This window comes from Apis florea, unplaced genomic scaffold, assembly GCF_048593485.1.
Source record: "Apis florea isolate Af1SG1 unplaced genomic scaffold, ASM4859348v1 contig_3515_pilon, whole genome shotgun sequence".
In the NCBI taxonomy this organism is placed as follows: Eukaryota; Metazoa; Arthropoda; class Insecta; order Hymenoptera; family Apidae; genus Apis; species Apis florea.
The window spans coordinates 485,279-505,609 of NW_028256777.1; the positions used below are offsets into that span (position 1 = coordinate 485,279).

At 40.2% G+C, this 20,331-nt stretch overlaps 2 protein-coding genes across 3 annotated transcripts in view; one reads left to right on the forward strand and one right to left on the reverse strand.

Moving 5' to 3' along the window:
- The window catches only part of Clp (cleavage and polyadenylation specificity factor subunit 4), a 53,741-nt gene that overhangs the window by 14,654 nt on the left and 18,756 nt on the right, over positions 1-20,331 (reverse strand). Inside the window, exon 1 of one of the 2 annotated variants that reach the window (XM_086913804.1) lies at positions 11,665-12,015. The exons of the other annotated variant lie outside the window; for it this stretch is intronic. The gene's annotated coding sequence lies outside the window, so the exon portion shown is untranslated. Of the gene's footprint in view, positions 1-11,664; positions 12,016-20,331 lie in introns of those variants that run through there. 2 annotated transcript variants of the gene reach the window in all.
- The window catches only part of LOC100872269 (uncharacterized), a 32,745-nt gene continuing 22,797 nt past the window's right edge, over positions 10,384-20,331 (forward strand). The window contains exon 1 of the mRNA XM_012493117.3: positions 10,384-10,438. The gene's annotated coding sequence lies outside the window, so the exon portion shown is untranslated. The remainder of the gene's footprint in view (positions 10,439-20,331) is intronic.

Below are 20,331 nucleotides of genomic sequence, written 5' to 3' on the forward strand. Positions count from 1 at the left end.
CGCTTTATATCTCGAAACACGATCTACTCGATTTATATAAAATTCCTCCAGAACAAATTCAATTCACTCGACCATGATCCACGATTAATTTCGAAAAATAATCCTTTCCGTTACTCTGATCTGGATTCAACTCAATCTCGATTCGACCCAAAGAATAATCTGTTTGAGAAATTATCACTTTCCTTAACCAAATTGAAATAAATTGAAATAATCCCTCTTCTCCGAAATCGAGACGTCAAACTTTCCTTTCGAATCTTTTTATCCACGATGATAAAAAATCTTTCACCGCGTTTCGTTTCTAATATATAAATATATTGGGCGGAAGTGTACGCGAGAGTACGCGAGATAAGTAAATCGTAAATACCGCGGAAATATCGAGAGGGTGAAAATACGATGCGAATTAAGCCGAGGGGTCACGAGGGGTTGACCTCGTACACCGGAGCTTGGCTCCGCCGCTGGCGTTACGTGGATTGCGCGTGAAAAGGGATGATCGTGGAGCCGAGGGTGAGACTTTCGATTGTTTTCCGATATCATGGCCAATTCCTTCCTTCGAATATCGAGCCTCTGACTCGAACGGAAAAATAACAAACGGCCAATTAACGGTCCCTGAGCTTGGCCTCGGTTTCAACGCTGTGAGTTTCCACGTGGCGGGATCTTCGATCGGCCGCCCTTCAACCGCGTCGTTCCAAATCATCTCCAGAGTGTTTATTGTACGATCACGTTTGCTAATTACTCGGCTCGAATCGATTCTATCTCTTGCCTGCACGCCCGTCTAATCGAATCCTCCCTCATTTTCGCACAATAACCTCGTCCGAACGTTGAATTTTGTTCTTTTTCTCTTTCTTCAAAAGTTCTGAAAAACGTTTTTAAGGAAATCCTCTTTTTACGTAGGTTGGGGGAGGAATAATAAAATTTCGCGTGGCGGGATAAAAATTTCGATAGCTGCGAAGGCCGAACCTTTTAACGGGGTCACGGGAGTGAGGGTAGACCGCGGAATGATGTATGTACGGGTCGAATATCCTTTGCAAGCGCGTAGTCGTAATTTCCGGGATTCGGCCCTGCAATAACACGACCCATCCGTAGCCTAGGCTACGTTTATTGTAACTTTATCGCGCTCGATTTTCCTCCAACGCTCGCGTTACCTCGCCGATAATGGATTGTGCCCTCTACCTTTTAACTGTGGAAACAAGTGAGTATTTAATTAATATGTGGAAGATTTGTTCGCCTTCTGTGAAAATGGGGAACAAGGTTGTATTCTAATTAAGTTATTTAACAGCCATGAACGATCAAAAGTAAATTATCTCTGCTGTAATGTGTCTCGTACCTCTTTCAAAATAAAATAGTGATTGTTTAATTGTGGAAGAGATGTGGAAAATTTATTTGCCCCGTGAAAATTGATATATTGTCAAAAAGTAAATAAATTTTTGTATCAGAAACCTAGGATTATGTATGGTAATTATTTCTCGACGAGTGAATTTTGAAAAAACTCGAAAGTTGAAGAAACGTTTGTCCGGAAGCAGAGATTCTCTGCCTCGAAATCCTTGAAATCCTCGATAAAGAGGGTTAAGGAAGGAACGAATTCAACGAAGTGAATTTAAATACACAAGTTTTTTAATTCAACGAGAAAAAGCGTGGGTTAGAAGTTTCTTCAACGAGCTGTGCGAAGATCGCGCCGTTCAGTTAGTTTTATGCTGTTAAGTTAACCAGACTGGTACGTTGATCTCGTAAACGTCGGCGTATCCATTCGAATTTGCATTTCAAGTCGCAAGCCCTCTCTTATCCTGGCTGCCAGGCCGCAACTTGATGAAATAAACCGGCGACTTGCTTTTCTGCATACCATTTTCGGTCTTCGAATCGTATACCGGGTGTCCAATACAATACAAATTTCTCCTTCGAGAAATTATTCTTAATCCAAAAATCGAAAAATTTATTTCAATTTATAATACAAGTTATAATAATAAGACTATTCTTGGAAAATTTTCAACCTATAAATTGCTTTTTATTTAGCTTTTTAATTTTAATTTCTATCATTCTATACGGCAAAACGATATTAAAATTATGCATTAAGAGTTTTTAACTATTCTTATTTTTGAACGACACTGTACGTCCATTAACCTATATTATCTTCACGATTTTTCCAATTGTTTTAGACAGCCTCGTTCCTCGAGTACTCTGTTCATTAATGCTATAACAACAAAGCAGAAACAGAATTGAATTGGAAATCGAGGGTTGCTCCTTAACGACCAAAAATATCAGTTTAAAGAAATTCGAAGGCATTGTTATTATCCTACATTTCTAATTCTAATTTATACATCGCAATTTTCCGTTTGTAAATCGTTTCGAGATTAAATCGAAGGAGAAAAATTAGATTAGTTATATCGTCGAGTGCTTCGTATCGAACGAGTTTAACAAAGTAACAAACCGTATCATCGGTTTGTTAAGTATCGAAAACGCGATGCCGTTTCAAACGGATCTTTTAACTCGATCGCTTCTTGCAACTGATGGCCACCTGTTGCGCAAAAATGTGCGTGTATCGTGCATTTGCATAGCTCCTTTGTCTCGTTTGCCATCCTCTTCCATCCCTTTTTTTTTTCTCCACCGACGAACGAGAACGTTTGTCGAATCATTCTTAGAATTTTCGAAATCTAAATTCTTGTCTAAAAGAAAGTTGTTTGTTTATTTCCGCCAAGAATATTCTTTTCTTATTCTATTTACGCACTAAGTAGAAATAAATATTCTTCTAATCGTATCAAATTATAAGAATTTAAAGGGAAGCTTTTCATAGCCTGGGTTCTTACGGTTAATACCATTTCCCAGCTGTAAGCCGTCCGCTTTCGAGACATTTTGCCAACATTGCTGCTTCATCAGAAATCTCGAAACTAGTAGACATATACCAGCTTTCCCTTATTACTCTGGTCAAAATATTGTTGGGATTATTCGTAACGAATCCCCATGCGATTTGCAGATAAAATGAAAACAGTTTTTAATCTATGAAAATAATATTTCCTTTCACTTCTCCATTCACTTCTTTCAAAACTAATTCCAAACACATCTTTCGAAAAAGATATCCGGTCGTATTCGTCCATACGAATTAATTCAAATTTTTTAATATTCTTCGAAATATTCTTCTCTTAACGATATCGTCGAAAAAGAATCTCGATATCACTTCTACCCCCCAAAAAAATCTATTCGTACGGATCCAAGACGGATTTTATTTCATCTTCGAAACCGGAACCCTCTTATTAGGGGATGGAAAAATTCGAGACGTGCGACTCGATGTAAAAAAAAAAAGAAAAAAAAGAAACTCGAGGAATCGATGAAAAATGAATCGCCAGAGGGGTTCTTTAGGCCCTTTCAGAGATCCGCCAGTGATTTCTCTCGGTTGCTTCGGGGAAGAAGCAAAAGACGAATATTCCGGTTCGTCCCAGATACGTTTCCCTTTTTCCGAGGAAACTGGAAGAAACTCGACGCGTTGTTACTTTCTCCTCGAGTTACGTTTTCGCAACACGGCGGAACGACGACGTATATTGCGTCGTTCTTTCGATGCCCGAACGTATCGACCCTCGGGATGCGAGACGTGGAAATTTATAATTCCACGGGGACGCCATGTATCCGGTGACGTTTATTAAATCCTTTACCTTTATCCTCCGGATACACCGCCAGATGTTATCTAATACGTTTGTAATGGTATGAATATTTTTTTTGGGGAGGGGGGGAAGCTTTATTGCTCCGCTTGAAATTTAAAGTTACACTGCTTTGAAAAAATAGTTTGAATTTGGGATATTTGATCTTGTATTTGTCCGAATGGATTCTTTTCGAAACTCCTTTCAAAGATTCGCCATCCAATTGTTATTTGAACGCTGTATTTTGTTAATTAGTATTAATTTAAATTTGTACACGATGAATTGGAAAAAGATAAAAGAATGATGTTCGTTTAAATATAATATTTATGAGGAATCGGAAAAATGGAACTGAGATGGTTCAAGAAAACGAATAGAACGTAATTAATATTCAACGAGAAAAATATGAATGATACAATATTTATAATGTATATCTCGCTCTTTGTTTGCGTTATTCTTTTTTAGAGAGAGAGAGAAAAAAACGAAGGCTTTTTCACAGAAGATGTACGGTTAAAATTTTATCGATCTATTTTATTATTATTTACAGATTATCCAAAGTTAGGTGGTTTAAAGGTTTTTCGAAAGTTCACATTGTACACATTATTATATATACCATAATCCCTACTTTATTTCGCAAGTAGGTATGTTATGAGAAGAGATTAGAGAATTTCAAACTGGCCACGGTTCCTCGCTTATCCGGCACACTCGTGAATTAATGAATCGATCAACGGAGCAGCAACTCGTTAAGCGATCCCGCCGCGGCGAAACGCGTACGCTTAATTAATTAACTTAATGGATCGACGTGAAATTATCATCCCGGTTAGATCGCAAACAAACGGGAGAAGCTGGTGTTTATCGATCACGCGTGCCGCTGACTTTAGTCCCTTTAAATTATTGCCTGCCGATAATTCTACCCCCCTTTTTCCATCTTCCTCCCTCCATTTTATCGACACCCTGCCTTTGACGTCTCGGCGCCACCAATTATATTACTTTATCCGTAAATTAACGAAACAAGGTAAAAAACAAAAGTAGAACTAGCCAGATCGTGGATCGCAATTCGTCGAACGACGATTGTCCAACAACAAAATGATTCCCCTTTGCTTCAGAAGAGAAGAATCGTAACGTTTGAATCGTGTAAGGTTTCGTTATGCAAGCAGTACACACAGAGTTGGAAAAAAGAGAAAAGTTACGTTTTTAAAATTTACGTAAGAATGCTTGTTGTAAGAAACGTAGTTTCTAGAAAATCTTGGGACATTGTTTAAAAAAATCTAAACCGATAAAATTTAATTTCGTTATGCAGGGGGGATCGATGCTTTCATCGAGTCCTTTGGGCAGTGGCGCGCCCACGTACCCGAGCTATCCTCCACAAATTATCCACGCTAATATCGAACAGCGATTTGACGCAACGAGGACATATATACCTAACACGTATATACTTGTTATAAAATGTGCAGGTTCAAAATAAAGTTTCAATCATCTCGAGACGAGTCTCGTTTCGCATTCGCGACAAACATATCTTTTAACCGAATCTCGGTTTAAATCTCGTGCAGGAATAAGGGAAAATAGGTCGAGGCGCCTAATTGCTCGCGTGCCGATTCATCTCGAGATTCAACAAGCTTCGCCACCCTGAAGCATAATTCGCTCCAGTTAATTCGTCGAACTATATTTATATATACAAAACGAAACTTTATCGAGGAATGGAGAACGAAGGAGGAAGATCGGCAATGAATAATCCACGCGCTGTCATCGGGAATTTCAAAGGTCCGCGGCACGGGATCGGTACACGGTCGGTGGGCAGAAGAAAGTTGAAATTGGCTCCGTTAATCTCTCGATTTTTCGTGGGGGAAGAGAGACAATGAGGAATGGAATTAAAAAAGGGACACCGACGAGGCTTCGAATCTTTCTCTTCCCGATGAAAACGAGCTCCTGGCATTGATCCACCGGTGTTCCGATAGGTTGCCTCAATTTATGGCCATTCCGGGCACAAAAGCATGCTCGAATTATCTCCATCGTTCGAGGCAGCCAGCTACGTTCTATATCCGTTCTAGTTGCGTCTATAGACAGATCCTCTGTGCGCGCGTGCGTGTGTGTGTGTGTGTGTATTTTCTTGATACGATCTCGCGAGAAGAAGATCTTCCGCCCGCGTTTCTTCTTCTTCCTCGTTTTCGAATCTTCGTCTCTTCTTCTCGTTGAATTCTCTCTTTTTATATTGTATATATATATACAACGATCTCCAAGTTCGATTCACGCTTCGATGAATTTTTTCACGGGCGCTGGTTATGAAAGATTGATCTTTCCAGCTCTTAATTTCGCATAGAAGAGACTGGGGCGGTGTGTTTGAAGTGAAGCTTTCTCTCTAAATATTTGTACTTGTTTTTATTGTCTTTTACACGTCTTCCTACGTAAAATTCTTTCTTGGGTTTAAAGGATTTTTCTGCATGGATCGAACGCGAGTTTTACGCGCGTTTGAATCGGATTCTTCTCTCGACGTATGATGGATTATTCTTACGAAGAATTACTGATAATGTTGCTCTACTTATATAATCTCGCGTTGTAATATACTTGTATCAAATATAAAAGTTGGTTGGTATAAAGGATGATCGATGGATATTCTGTTTATCCATCGGTTATACAACGTTGCGAATTCCCTGTATAAACGAGGATTTTCAAGATGGAGGGAAATATTTCTAGCAAAAAAATTCTCCTCCCCCCATCTACCGTCGCTTTTGAAAATTTTGTAATTTATGATCGAAAAATTTACCTCGCGACACGCAATTCATCGGACAATCGTCCCGACAAAGATTCAACTTTGAGACCCTTTTTAAAAAGGGCGGGGAAAAAAGTGTCCCATCCATGCGTGCATGGACATGGATCGATCGTTATTTTAAACGTAAAAGATCGGCCGTGCGTTATGGACTCGTAATCGAAACCGCGTCCGAATTTACGGGAGGAATTATTCGCTAATTCGCGTCGTGTGTCACAATAACGTATGTCGTTGTCCGAACTGAGCTGCACGACGAGTCGTCGTTCCTCCATCCTCGTTGACGATAATGAAATTTACATCCTGGTTACGTAACATAACGCGGTGTGATTCGCTCTGTCCGAACGGATGCCCGCGTGCCAATTCGCGGATGGATCGATACGCGCCGCGGCTCGTCTTCTTCATCTTTTTCGCCTATAACACGCGTATAACCCTGTGTTAATCTCCTCCAATTTGTCCTCCTCTCGTGCGAACGAACGAGACGCGTTTCATCTTTCTTTTTTCTTTTTTTTCTTTTTCTTTACTAACGCCGATGCTTCGCATCGTTCTCGACACGACGACAATCGAAGAGAAGATTCGATCAGGTTCGACGTTAGTTCTGAGAGATGAATTTATCTTGGTTCCGTTTGCAGAATTTTTCAATCTCTATTCGGATTCGAGGATCGTCCCGTTAATTGTTGATCCGTTCCACTGAATTCTGAATTTCAACTTGCTCGATGTAATAATCGAAAGTTATGAATTGCATTCTGTGAATAATTAGAAATTATCCTCGAGGGAAAACGTTTCTTTTTTTTATGGTTGGAGAATTTTTCAATATTTTCAATATTTCTTTTGAGAATTACTTTTTTTCTCGTAGTTTTACTTAACAGAAAGTTTTTATTATTATTAACACTTGAAGTGGGTTCGTAAATATACGTTTTTAAAAAAATCCAAATTTTGAAAAAAAGTCAACGAGCCCTCGTTGCAAATCCTCGAAACCAATTAATTAAATGTGATATAGCATTTTGCCACCTGATACGACTGGTTTATCTCAAGTGATTCATTCGTGCAACGCATGAATTCAGCGTGCTCGGCACGCGCATGTGTGCATTTATCGTCACCGATTGCTCACCCCTTACGCACGATAAATGTTTTATCTGTCCCAGTTGATCCCTTCCATTCCCTTCCTCCCATTCGTACATAATTCTGCCCCTGGCTGGACTCCGTTTCGCGGTAACGGGCAAAACTGGGAGCCATGGCGCCATCCAGTCTAGCCAAATAAAAGTTCGATGTCGTCGTCTGGTCTCGAGCAGATCCCTGAATCCGATGTGTCTATTCGGGAATAGGAAGCGGGATAAGACCGACACGAATTCACGAGTCCAATATCTCCCCTTTTCTCCATTTTTCTACGGATACGTATTCCTCGAATCGTTAGAATTTGGAATATTTTGTGAAAATTTTCGGAATCGAGATAAAGAAAACGAAGCAAATAATCACGAATCGAATAACAATTTCTTCTTTTCTTCATTTTTCTAGATAGCGTAGATATTCCTCGAATCGTTGAAATTTGGAATACTAGGAAATGTTGTAAAAATTTTCGCAATCGAGATAAAGAAAACGAAGCAAATAATCACGAATCGAATAACAATTTCTTCTTTTCTTCATTTTTCTAGATAGCGTAGATATTCCTCGAATCGTTAAAATTTGGAATACTCGAAAATTTTCGGAATCGAGATAAAAAAAACGAAGCAAATTCATGAGTCAAATAATAATCTCTTCTTTTCTCCATTTTTCTACGCGTAAATATTCCTCGAATCGTTGGAATCGTTGAAATTTGGAATACTGGGAAATGTTGTAAAAATTTTCGCAATCGAGATAAAGAAAACGAAGCAAATTCACGAGTCGAATATGAATCTCTCCTTTTCTCCATTTTCTACGCGTAGTAACTTTTCCATCGTGAATTTGGAATATTGGAAAATTTTGTGAAAATTTTATTTTGATCCAGGACGAAATATAGAAATTATTTTGTTTTCGTAAATCGTATTTTATGAAATTTTTGTAATAAGCGTGCTCGGGATAAAATGCACGGAGATTGTTTTATTTGCGATACGATATTGTTTATTGTAAATTGTCCAATATCCCAATAATTGTACCTGGATAGAATATTTTGCGAATTGCGCATGGGATTATCTTGATTATTTTCAGATTTTCCTCAATTTGCACGATCATATCCTTTCTATCTTTATATTTATGGATCTACTTTCCATCCATGGAAATTTATTCTCTTCGGATTTCTCTTTGATTAGATTTCAAGGTTTATTTCAAAAATTATCCTTGCTTATATTTTCCTCCATCGCTTTGTCACTTTCTTAAACTCGTTTCTCGCGTATCTTCGCGATACTCCATTAACATTGCTCGTAATTGGCGTTATTATCGACTTGTTTCACTGAATTCCCTTTCAACAAATTTTTCACCGTGAGAGGAGTAAGAAAATTTCATCGAAACGAATGTCGGGGCCACTACACTCGGTTAACGATTAGAAATCACCTTTCACGTCAGAATTTTTCTCTATCTAAAAGAAACATTTATCTCCTTCCCGCCTCCGTGAATTATACCTTGAGAAGGATCGTTTGTCGCCGTCCTTTTTATCTCCTCGTTTCATTCCATTGCCTTGACTCGCTTGTTTCAACATTTTGCCCTCGATTTTCGTCTCCCTTTCGCTTCTTTTTTTTCCTTTCCGCCCATCGAAGACAACGTATCTTCCACGAACAATCTTAAAATTCGCTTGAGATTTCGAGGTTGATATCTCGAAAGCCTTCTTCAGGGACTGATGATTCGCTTTGTCGCGTCGAAAAACTCTTTGGATCAAGCTCCGATTCATTTCACACAGAAGACAAGAATAAAAAAAAAAAGAAAAGAAAAGATTTAATTACTATCAAGTTTATTCAAAATCAAATCTTCGAAAATTATTGCGAATAAAACGATTCACAAAATGGATCGAGAAATAAAAACCCGGTGATTACCCCAAAACCATCGATTGTCGAAAGAAAGTTTCTCCAAAGAAACTGAAGCGAAAGAAACGAAAAAAAAAAAAAAAAAAAAACAACAACCTCTTCTCCAAAGGAACAGTCGCATACCGTAGAAGAAAAATTCTTTCACCTTCACCCCTTCCCCCTTTACACTCCCTCTTTGTATCCCTCGCGACAAAGAGGATTCGGTTGGGGAGAAGGGAATATCCTCGAGGTATGCTCCTTGTTCCTCCGAGGCAGGCGTCGGAAGCCGCGTCAACCTTCCCTCCTCCTCCTTGAAATCCTTGGCGATCGTGCGATTGTCTGCGGTCAGATTCGCGGCTGGCTGAAAAGGGACGTGTGTGGAGGAAAGGAGAAAGGAGGAGGAGAGGAGGAGAAAAAGTGAAAGAAGGGGGGCGAGGAGGCGGCGGCAGGGGCGCAAACTCGTTTTGAGGAGAGGGCTAGCTCGGGAGCGGCCGAAGAGGGTTGGAAGGGCGCTCAGATGCCGCGCGGGTGGGGGTGAGTCGAGATTGGCTTTTCGCGAGCGTGAATCTCAGTAGTACGCTACCACCCACGCACGTAGTACGCACGTTCGCTCCACGTGTGCCCCGAATTGGGAGAACCATCCATCCCCCAAATTTTTCACGCGATCGACCTGGTGTCTCGATCGAGGAGATCGAGGGGAGGAGTGGAAGGAAGAAAGAAAATTGAGAGAGGAACGACGACAGCTTCCTCCGTTCGAGATCGAGGTGGACATCGGCGGGATTGAAACCGGACGAAGATAGAACTCTGGAGGATCATCTGGAGGCCAGATGAGGATCGAGCTCGCGCGGCTTGTTCTTCTTGTTCGAGGGGGAGGGATGGATCCAGAGGTTGCCCGATTATCATGCTGATCGACGCGTCGGCGTTCCTTTCGGAGATCTAAAATGAGAATCCGCTCGACGGGACGGGGAACTTGTGGCGCGGTGACGACGCTGCCTGTATTCCAAGCTGAATCGAAACAGGCTGATCGCTGTCACCTTTAAAAGGATCGAGAATCGTCCATCGTACTCGCCACCAAACTTTCTCTCGTAAGTTGTTTTCTCTTACCTTACATTTACCTCGAGATACATTTTTCAAAGTACGCGCGCTGTTCTGTATGCTCTCGTCCATCTCGTTTCGTTTTAATTCGCGAATTAATTACGTTGTTAGGGGAGAGGTAAACGTTTCCGAACGACCTCAAAGGGTACGGTTCGTTTGTAAGGATTCGCATCGGCTACGATTTCTGATTAAAACGGGGTAACGTTCCTCCAGATTAATAGTGCGCGGCGTTTAGTCGGCTTCGATTTTGGCTCTCGGTTCGGTAACCGAGAAACCATTGAAAATCGGTGACGATTCGTAAGTGAAGGTTTGTGAGTTATTTTTGATCAAAAAAAAAAAAAAAAAAGAAAAGAAAAAGAAAGGAAGGTAGCGGGTTAATTAAACTGAATTGTCTGCTAAACTTTCGTCTAATCGATCGTTAATTTAATTTTACGAGTCGAATAATTTCAATGGAAAAATATCTTGGATAAATGATGTAAATACTACTTTTATTTTTTATTCCAGCGTTTCGTATGTTTCGACCGAGAGGGGAACGTAGAGCGAACGAATTTACTTCTATTTCGAGCTTTTATTTTTACTTTTCCCCATTTTTGCTTCAAATCCTCCGATGTCCACCGTCAGTTTGAAACATTTTACCGGAACACGTTCCATCGAGCAATTTTTGGCAAGCACCAGATACGAAAGTGTCGTTAACGTAACGACGTTGGTTTAATGTTCCGAGTTGAACGTTTTAGGCGCTATTTTCTAACGTCCCGTTTTTATTTTTTCCCCACCGTCGAAAAATTACGATCTCGTTTCGATCTTCGTATTCCACCCTATCATCTTTTACGATCCCCTTTCCCTCCTTTTCTTTTTTTATCGAAATTTAAAATTTTCGCGAGGGGAAAAATTCTTCGAAGCGAAGGTGTCGGAATTAAAAAAAATCGCTTCGCTTCTCGAACGATCGCGGTTCTTGTGGAACAAACGAGGGAAAACTCTCTCTCGAACGTTCTCGTGTATAACGAGTTTATCTCGTTATTGCGTTCGAAAGCGCAAAGCGTAATCTTTGGGTAACAAAGCAAACGTATGAACGTTTCGCGAGCATATCCTGCCAGTTTCGCTTATTAATTAATTCACAGCCGCTGATACAGCAGCCGGAGATTAACAGGAGATTTTGGGGATCTGATTCCATGCAAATCGCGTAGCAATGGACAATGAATATAACACCATCATTTACCATTGTCGTCTATGCAAACAACAATTCACGATGTCACGTTGTAAACGTTGCAAACGTTGTCGTTCCGCTCGTTCGAAAACGAAATTCCATCGAGGACTTGAGATGAAAAGAAGAAAAAAGGAAGGGAAAAATTAACGTAAAAGAGAGAATTGATTTCATCCACGCACGAAACGAAAGCACGTCGAAGAATGTCACCTCTGACTCGTGTTCGCGCAAAATTACGTAATCACTCTCGCGTCGTGTCAGGATTCACTGCGTTCACACTTTTCAGGAATGTAACGAAACGCGTGGAAACGACGAGGAAGCGGCGACTCCCTTCGATCGCCTCTCGTCGATCATGCAAATTAAACTGAAAGAACGTTCGGTTCCGTTTCGATATTAATAGTCTTAATTCGAGGGCTCGAAGATAAATTTCTTCCTAGGAAAGTCGAACAAACTTTCTCCCTCTCCTCTGTAACCCTATTTTTCCTCCCCTCCTGTCTTTCTTTAATCGAGTTACGATTTCGCAAGCATTTCGCCTCGAGCATCGCGCCAACTTCGCCATCTGTGCTCTACTTACTTGCTCCTCCAAGTGAGAAGTTGAAGTTTAAAAAGATTGAGCAAGAGGAAATCTTTTCCTTCTTTTTCATCGATCAATCGAAACTTATTGCGATTAATTCGATCCTTTTTATTTTTTTGACGCGTTTCTCACTCGCGCATTTAATTCGATTTATCATCAAATATAACATCTTTTACTTAGTGATTTGCGATACAGCGATCGAAATAATCCAAGGCCCGATGTTTGAAGAAACGACCTTTATGCAAATTCGTGAGTTCCCCGGCTGATATTGTATCCGCTCACACTTGTTGACGAAAGCCTTAACCGTAGAAAGAAACTTTCCCTTATAGGTTGAAGGGTCAAGAGAGGTCACGTGTCTGAGAGACGAGAGAGAGAGAGAGAGAGAAAAACACACGTTTTCACCCTCTCTTTGGTGTTGGATGGATGTTTAACGCAAAAAAAAAAAAAAAAAAAGAAAAGAAAAGAAAAGAAAAAGAAAACGTGGAACGAAAGTTGAAAGGCAACGTGACGGTATGTGGGTTGCATTATAAAATGGCAGGTGTAAGAAGGGGAACGGATATTGCGGACTATTTGAGGGATGTGGCTCTTTTACGAATCCCATCGAACGTATCGGATGTACTCTCTTTCTTTTTCTTCTTTTTTTTTTTTCGACCGTCTGAATTACTAATGCATTCGACGACCCGCTCGAAACGCTTCTCGCGCCTTTTGTCGCGGCGACAATAAATCTACGACCACTTGCTCGAACTTTATTACTCGTACCGCTTGTATCACACGATGTAAGAAAAGCGATGGTTTCTTTTTTTTTTTCGTCTTAAACATTATTTCTGTAACGTTGAACGCTCGACAAGCTGTGAACTATTTTCTCGAAAGAAAGAACTAACTCTTTTTACTTTTTGTTTGAACCGCTTTACCACTTGTACCATACGTGTGATATGATACGTGAGAAAACGATGATTTTTTTTTATTCGTTTTCTCGAATTATTCTCGCAATATCGAAGACACTTGGCAAGATACGTGTCGTATATCTCGTAAGAAAAGCTTCACCGCGAATTTTACCATCGATTTCTCAAAAAAGTTTTATTAGTCGACATTATTAAAAAAGAAAAAAAAAAAAAAGAATCCGTCCGCGAGGAGGAAATTTCTTAAGAAATTGAAAGGGGAGGAGATTGGTTGGAAGTTGGAGAGCCCGTTCTCTCTACGTAGAAAGAAGAAGGGGCTTCTTTTCTCTGTTTTAGTCGGTATACTTTTCAACTCGAGGCAAAGGCGAAGGCGAAAACGAAGCTTCCTACGTGAATTCCTTTCGCGACGTCATCCGAACACCCTTCGAAAGAACAAAAAATGGAAAGGAAAAAGAAAAAAAAAATCAATGCTGTGATTCTAGAAGAGAGTCTCGTGAAGGAATTCCTCATCGAATTCGAGGCGCGCCCTTTCTCTTTATCGTCACTTTAAAAAAATAACGGATGAAATTAAAGGGGCAAGCTTAACGAACTCGAGCAAGAGGGAGATTCATCGGGGAATTTAGAGGGGCTAGATAAGTGCGAGCGAGGTTTTTTTTCTCAAGATAAATTATTACATCCTCGAGAGAGAAAGAACACGAGATCCCCTCTAACATTAGGATTTTTTTCGAAACGTGAAACCTGATTTTCGTCTCGATTTTCTTACAAACGGCCGCGTGAAACGAGCGAGCGTAAAGATGGATCGTTACGTTTCGGATTAAGGGAATATAAGATGGATCGATCGCGTGAAAGTTATGGCACCCGCGGGTGGCTCGATCTCGTAAAATTTTTTCACCCCGCCGTTTCTTGCAGCGCCAGAACATCGCTAAGCTCGCCGTCGTCTACGACGACGTGTAAGACAACGCCGTAAGACGTGCCGTATTTTACTAAGGAGGAGAATCGATAAGGCGTCGAAACACCGCGGAGGGGATTGTAAATTGTTTCAAAGTTGTAGGAAAATTGGTGGAAGGAGGAGGGAATTATATTCCCTGGATCTCCTTTCTTTCCTTCGCGATGTAAATTCATTGGAGGAGATGGTTTAAATCGTGCGATGAATATCGTTTCCTGGAGTTTCCACCGATTCGTTTTTGAAACGAGAATTTTTAATCGTGGTAAAAAAAACGTGGTTTGAATCGATGCGTTCCGCTCCGTGCGGTGAATACAATTTTTGTGGAAACAAAATTTGACTCGTTTGATATTACACGAAAATTGCGTTTCGCGTTTGTCTCTGTTTAACGAGTACGATTACATGAAATTATTGCAATTAAACCAGAATCAATGTTACTCAAACCGAACGAGGGAAACAACGAATATACGGAACGGAATAATGCAATAATCGTTTCACGAATTTGAAAAATTAGACTCGCTCGATAATTAATTACTTTCACAAATTTCTTTTCCAACCAGTTTCTCTCGCAAAAAGTTTCTTCGATGTCTTCTTGTCACCAACAAGTTTCCTTCCACTTTTCCATTAAAATACTTCTCGCTTCAATTTCGCGTGCGCGCGCGCGGAATGATATCGAGGAAGACGAGTATTCGTCGAAAATCGTGACAGAGATCTCGTTGAAATTGAAATGGAATAATGGAAACACGAGTTTAGGTTCTCGATAAAAAAAAAACAAACAGGTATCGCCCCCCTTTTTTTTTTGCGATGCAAATTCGGCGGGAAAATAGGGTGCGAGGGGGGGGGAAGGTTCGGTCCACGTGTCACCGATGTCCACGCATGACCGATCATGCGTCGGCCGTGGAATAAATATGAAAAGTTGTCGGCTGATTTATGACCCAGGAAGGCCGTTGCTTGATTTATGACGCTACTCCCCCCCCCTCCCCCCCCTTCACCTCCGGAAAACGTCGGCTTTATTTTCTATCTGCCGCGACGCTTCCCTCCACGGGGCCGAATCGTCGGTCAAACAGCCTCTCTCTCCAGCCTTTCTTTCCAATTTATGCTTTTTTTTTCTTTTTTTAAAAACGTTGGCGTTACAGTTTCGTGAGATTTATACGTTGTCCAACGTTGGTAAAGATTCTCGTACGATTTTTTTTTACACTTCTCGTCGCGACGATTGCAGCTAATCGAGATACGAATGGTGTAATATTTATCGTCGATCGTTTCCAACTTGTGGCGAGGAAGAAGAAATTCAACGTTGCATAAATTGAAAGGGACAATTCGAGATAATATAAAATGAATGGAAGGGATGCAGCAAAAAAAAAAAAAAAAATACTGACAAAAAAATTTTATATTATACGTGGAAAATTTTTCATCCTAACGGTAATTGTAAATGGAAGTGGATTCACGATAATTAGGGCCTAAACACGATTGTTTCTTGGACGGGCAAGCGGTAACTCGAAGCGAGTAAACAGTGGTGATTGCTTCTTACAAGAGGAAGTAGTAATTCGGTTAATATCTCCGACATAAGGGGAGCGAGGATCCACTCGAGTTCCCCTTGGTAATTCCCCATCAGCGATGCTTGAAAGTTTATTTGCTCCACGAACGGTTCTCGACGTTTCGGCTGGTGCTGTGCCAGCCATTGTCGAGAGAGCGAATCGGGTTTCTTGACAATGGTTCGTCGAATAGTGATCAGGCTACTTGACGCCGCTTCACTTGCCAGTGGTCGAAACATTGCTATCTGCCTCCACAAAGTCTCGCATAAATTGCTGTCTGCCATTGTTCTCTTATTATTAGTTTTCTCGATTTTTCTCGAAAATTTTAAGAGGAGTAGATTTCAAATAGAAAAAAAAAAATGATAATTTCAAGCATAGCTTCTTTTAACAAATATTGATATTCGTTCTCGAAAACATTTCAATCTGAAATCTCGTTGTTACTTAAACTCATCTAAATTACCGCTATCTTTTCATTCATGTTGGTATATAGTTCTAGAAGATCGAATTGAAGAGTAATCTTTTTATCTTTGCAATTCATAGAAACGTATCAACTACGAAATAATTTTTTCTTTAAAGGAATATTGCAATACTTGACTATAGCTTCCTATTTATTCGAGCTTGATGGAATAGCGTTTCCAGTATGGCAAGTTTCGCGAATAGATACTTAGAGACGGGAAGGAAGATAATAAGCGAAGAGGAACAACATAATTTATATCGTCAAATTTTCATTTACGGTTTTACGCTCTAAATTCTTCATTTCGTTCAACCAATTCTGCTCGACAGACTCCATATACTGTGTCATCATGTTACATCCTCTAAATAGTCTATCCACAAAAATTTTCACAGATTATGGTTCCTGTTAACATTTATTAGATGGGTCAACGTTGAAAAGGCAACGAGGATTGCCTCATATCAAGGGGCAATGTAAAATTTTTAGATTCCAAAATGATTAAGAACGAGAATAGAAAGAAGAAAAGAAAAAAAGAAAAGAAAGATGAATAAAGATAAAATTATAAACTTTTATTAATCGAGTTTTGGTTGATCGATACTCCGCCAATAATAAGATGCATAACATACTGTAAAAATAAAAATCTGGAAAGGCAAGTTTTCGTTTACAATACAACACAGCGACAACTGGAAACATATAGGCCAATCTCTCCGCACGAGAGACTCTTTGTTCAATGTCCTGCAGAATAACCCACCCATGTATCTTGCTTCTTTCTTACACTTATACCCACGATTCCATAAAAACGTTCTCAGAAAGAAAATTAAATTCCTGGTCCAAATATAAATCACTTGGTTGGCTTCATAAAACGATCGAGGAAAAACACAAACGCGCACAATCCTCCAACGTTCTACAACAAATTCAGCCTATTAACCCACTTAAGTTCGACAACAATTCACAATTTCACTCGCCTTCCTTTTTTTTCTTTTTCCTTCTTCTTTTTTTTTTCCCGCCAATATCGAACCGTCGAATCAATCATCAGATGTTCCGGTATTTACGTGCAAATTCCCCATCCAGATCCTGTTTACCCATTTATATCGTCGATCACAGACCTCGATCGATCGATCCTGGCCATCGACGTGTGTGCACGAGACGATTTGCACGCGATTAAGCAGACCCAGGCATCAGGCAGATACAGCACCAACGGCACCGATTTCTCGATCTTATCGCGGCTTCCCTCCGCTTCTCCTCTTTCGCTCTTTCGCAAATCCCACCCCGAGAAACCCATCCCGCGATAGGTGTACAGAGATTCGCCGCCGTTGTATCGATAGATCCTGCAAATCCTCCGTGCCTCCTCCCCCTCTATACGAGGAAATACAATGTACTACTACCTTATTGTGCAATACGACGAGAAATACCGTGTTCATGGAAAATACGACCGGAAAATATTCCGTGTTAATTGATGATTTTCGATATCCATCAAGAATTTTTTTTAGAATCGTGAAGATTTGGATGAACGCGTTTGGATGGCCATCGAATCGAGATCGTAAACTATTTTTAAGGCAATGCTGGAGCAAGTTAGCTTATTAAAATATACTATTAAAATATACAAAATTTTATTCGAGTATATTCGGTCGGGACGATCTTCAATTTTCTGATCTTTTTCGATTTTCGATCGAGAATCCCGATCTGTGAAAATTAATTATTCGCGGTTTTAATTTTAATCAAGCGCTCGTCAATTTCGCGCTTTGCATGCGAAGAATTATAATTGGCAGATGCGGAGTCTGGCACGGGCCTAATTAACCGTCAGACGAATAATCGAAGTAGGTTAAAATACACGCGCAGCTTGATCGATTATTTAAACGGGTGGTTACCACGCCAGGCCAGGCAGACGGGGAGATATTACACGGGGAGAGGTCGAGCAGATTTTTAATATTGAAAATTGAAGGGTTCGTTTGTCAGACACGTCGGCTCGGGATTCAACTCATCTGAGAACTCTTCGCATCAAGGGACAAGAAGCTCGTATTTCGTCTCGGGATTCTTTTGCATTAAAATAATGGAATATAGGGAAGATGCGTCCTATATACGTTCAACAGGTATTGTACGTTGTTTGTTAAATGATTTAACGATTCCTTTGATTCTCCCTTTCTTTTTAATTCATTTTTATACCATGTGCAATAGGAAAATAATCCTTTTTAAAAATATTTTCTTTAATTAACTGCGAGTGGCAATTGAGAAGTCTCTCCTTTCACGGAATTAATAAGTAAATTGTAACAGCGGAATTTTAATCCCCCCGCTGTTGAAACGCGTTTTAAATATAATAAACGAAGAAGAAGATTTTAAATAGATACTCCTTTCCCTCCTCTCATCCCCTCAAGAAAAAGATCCCTTTCCTCTCGAATATCTTCATTAAGCGACTTGCAAGAATTTCACATTGCCGAACACTTGTTACAACGAACACTTGTTCCAGCTTCGACGTCGAGTTTCACGGAGGCGGATATCTATCCGGCCCATCCATCCCTGCTCATTATTTCAACATAAAATAACGACGCCTCGTAAAAATCGTCCTCGAACGAGGAAGCGTGTCAAGCGTGGTAACGAGATTAATTTTTCAAACGCTCTGTGACTGGCGACGAGAATAGAGGGATCAAGGGTGGGTAAAGAGGAGCGAGGAAGAGCAAAAAGCACCCGTGGGGACGTCGAGGCCTCTTTCCAACCCCTCGTTGTCTCGAGATCTCGCCACGGAGATACGCCAATTATCGGACAATGAGATATATATAACTGAACCGTCTTTTCGGCGAAATCTTTGACCGTTTCCCTTTCTCGTTTCTTCCCATTGCGGTTCTGCGGTTGGCATTTATCGGTCGGCATTCGACCGAGGCCTCTCGATTTCCCCTTCTCGATCGATCTCCACCACACGAATCGACGAAATTACGTTTTCACGCCGTCTGAAAGATCGTATATTTCGTGGATCTGTTTTTTTTCTTTTTTCTTTTTGGAAATAAAACTTGGAGAATGGTGTAAATTTCTGATGAGAGGGATGGTGTTTAAGAAATTTTTGAAACGAATTTCATTCTTCATTCGAGGAATTTCAGCGTGGATTAATATATCTACGTTGTTACCAAATTCTTCCTCTTCGAGAGCATGCTGATCAAAATTCCTGTCGCAGGATAACTTGATTAACCCTTGGAGGGGTTAAGCTGCACAAGGCAAGATAAGGTTTATCATTTATTAAACAGTTTCGAGGAAGATATAAAAAAAAAATTTTATTTGTTACGTTAAATGCAACTTAATTAATAAACGAACTTTAAATTATGTAAATGGAATAACTAAAGTGAATAAACAATGCAACGTCAAGTAGATTTTCAAGTTAAATGAATCTATCTCGCTCGTTCCCGTTTATAATTTGATTCGATATATATTCTCGATACATTTTCTCGATCGAAAAACAAGATTCGAATCGTTGCAATTAATTTGATTAATCCAATTAATTTTTTACATCAAAGATTCGCGATCCATCCCATTAACTTTACAATTAGCAATTTTTTTATTATATTGTATATTGAACTTTAAATCTGTATAAGAGAAATTAGATCGAATTTGCTAAAGCAAGCGATAAGACAATCGATAAAATACTCTTAACGTTGTATTCACTCAACTTCAATCTTTAATCTTGAGCAAATGCTATTCAATGATAGATATTCGTCATCGATACCCTCGAATACCCTTACAGATCGACCATTTAATAATATAATAAAATACCTGATGATGAAAAATTAACGCTCAAAAAATTACGAGCGACAGCGTCCACTGAGAATCACTTATCTGATACAAAAATTAAACAACAAACCAACTTTAATTCCACTCCAGATCCCTTTCTGGAGTTACAAAAAACCATCGCAAAAACTACGTCCATAAATACCAAAAAACGAGCGAACTCTCTCCCCGCGATTTTTCACGCGCGCCTCCTTCCTCCTTTTCCTTCCTCCTTTTCTCCTTTTTCTTTCTTCTTCCAGAGGAAAACCAGCCCGGATTCGATTAGTTAGACGCGGCCTCCTAGCAATCTGTGCAGGTGCTCTATATCGAGGGGGTGGAGAGAATCGAGGCGAGGCTCGATCGGCGACGAATTTTCCGGGCCATCGATATTTCCTTTTCCCGGGGCCGGCCGACGATCGATGAACCCAGCATGACGATGAACCCAAGTTTCGCCACTCTTTCGTCGATCCGAAAATCGCGACTTCGATAATCCAACTTGGAACCGGTTGACACTCGCCCGTTTCCTCAGCGAG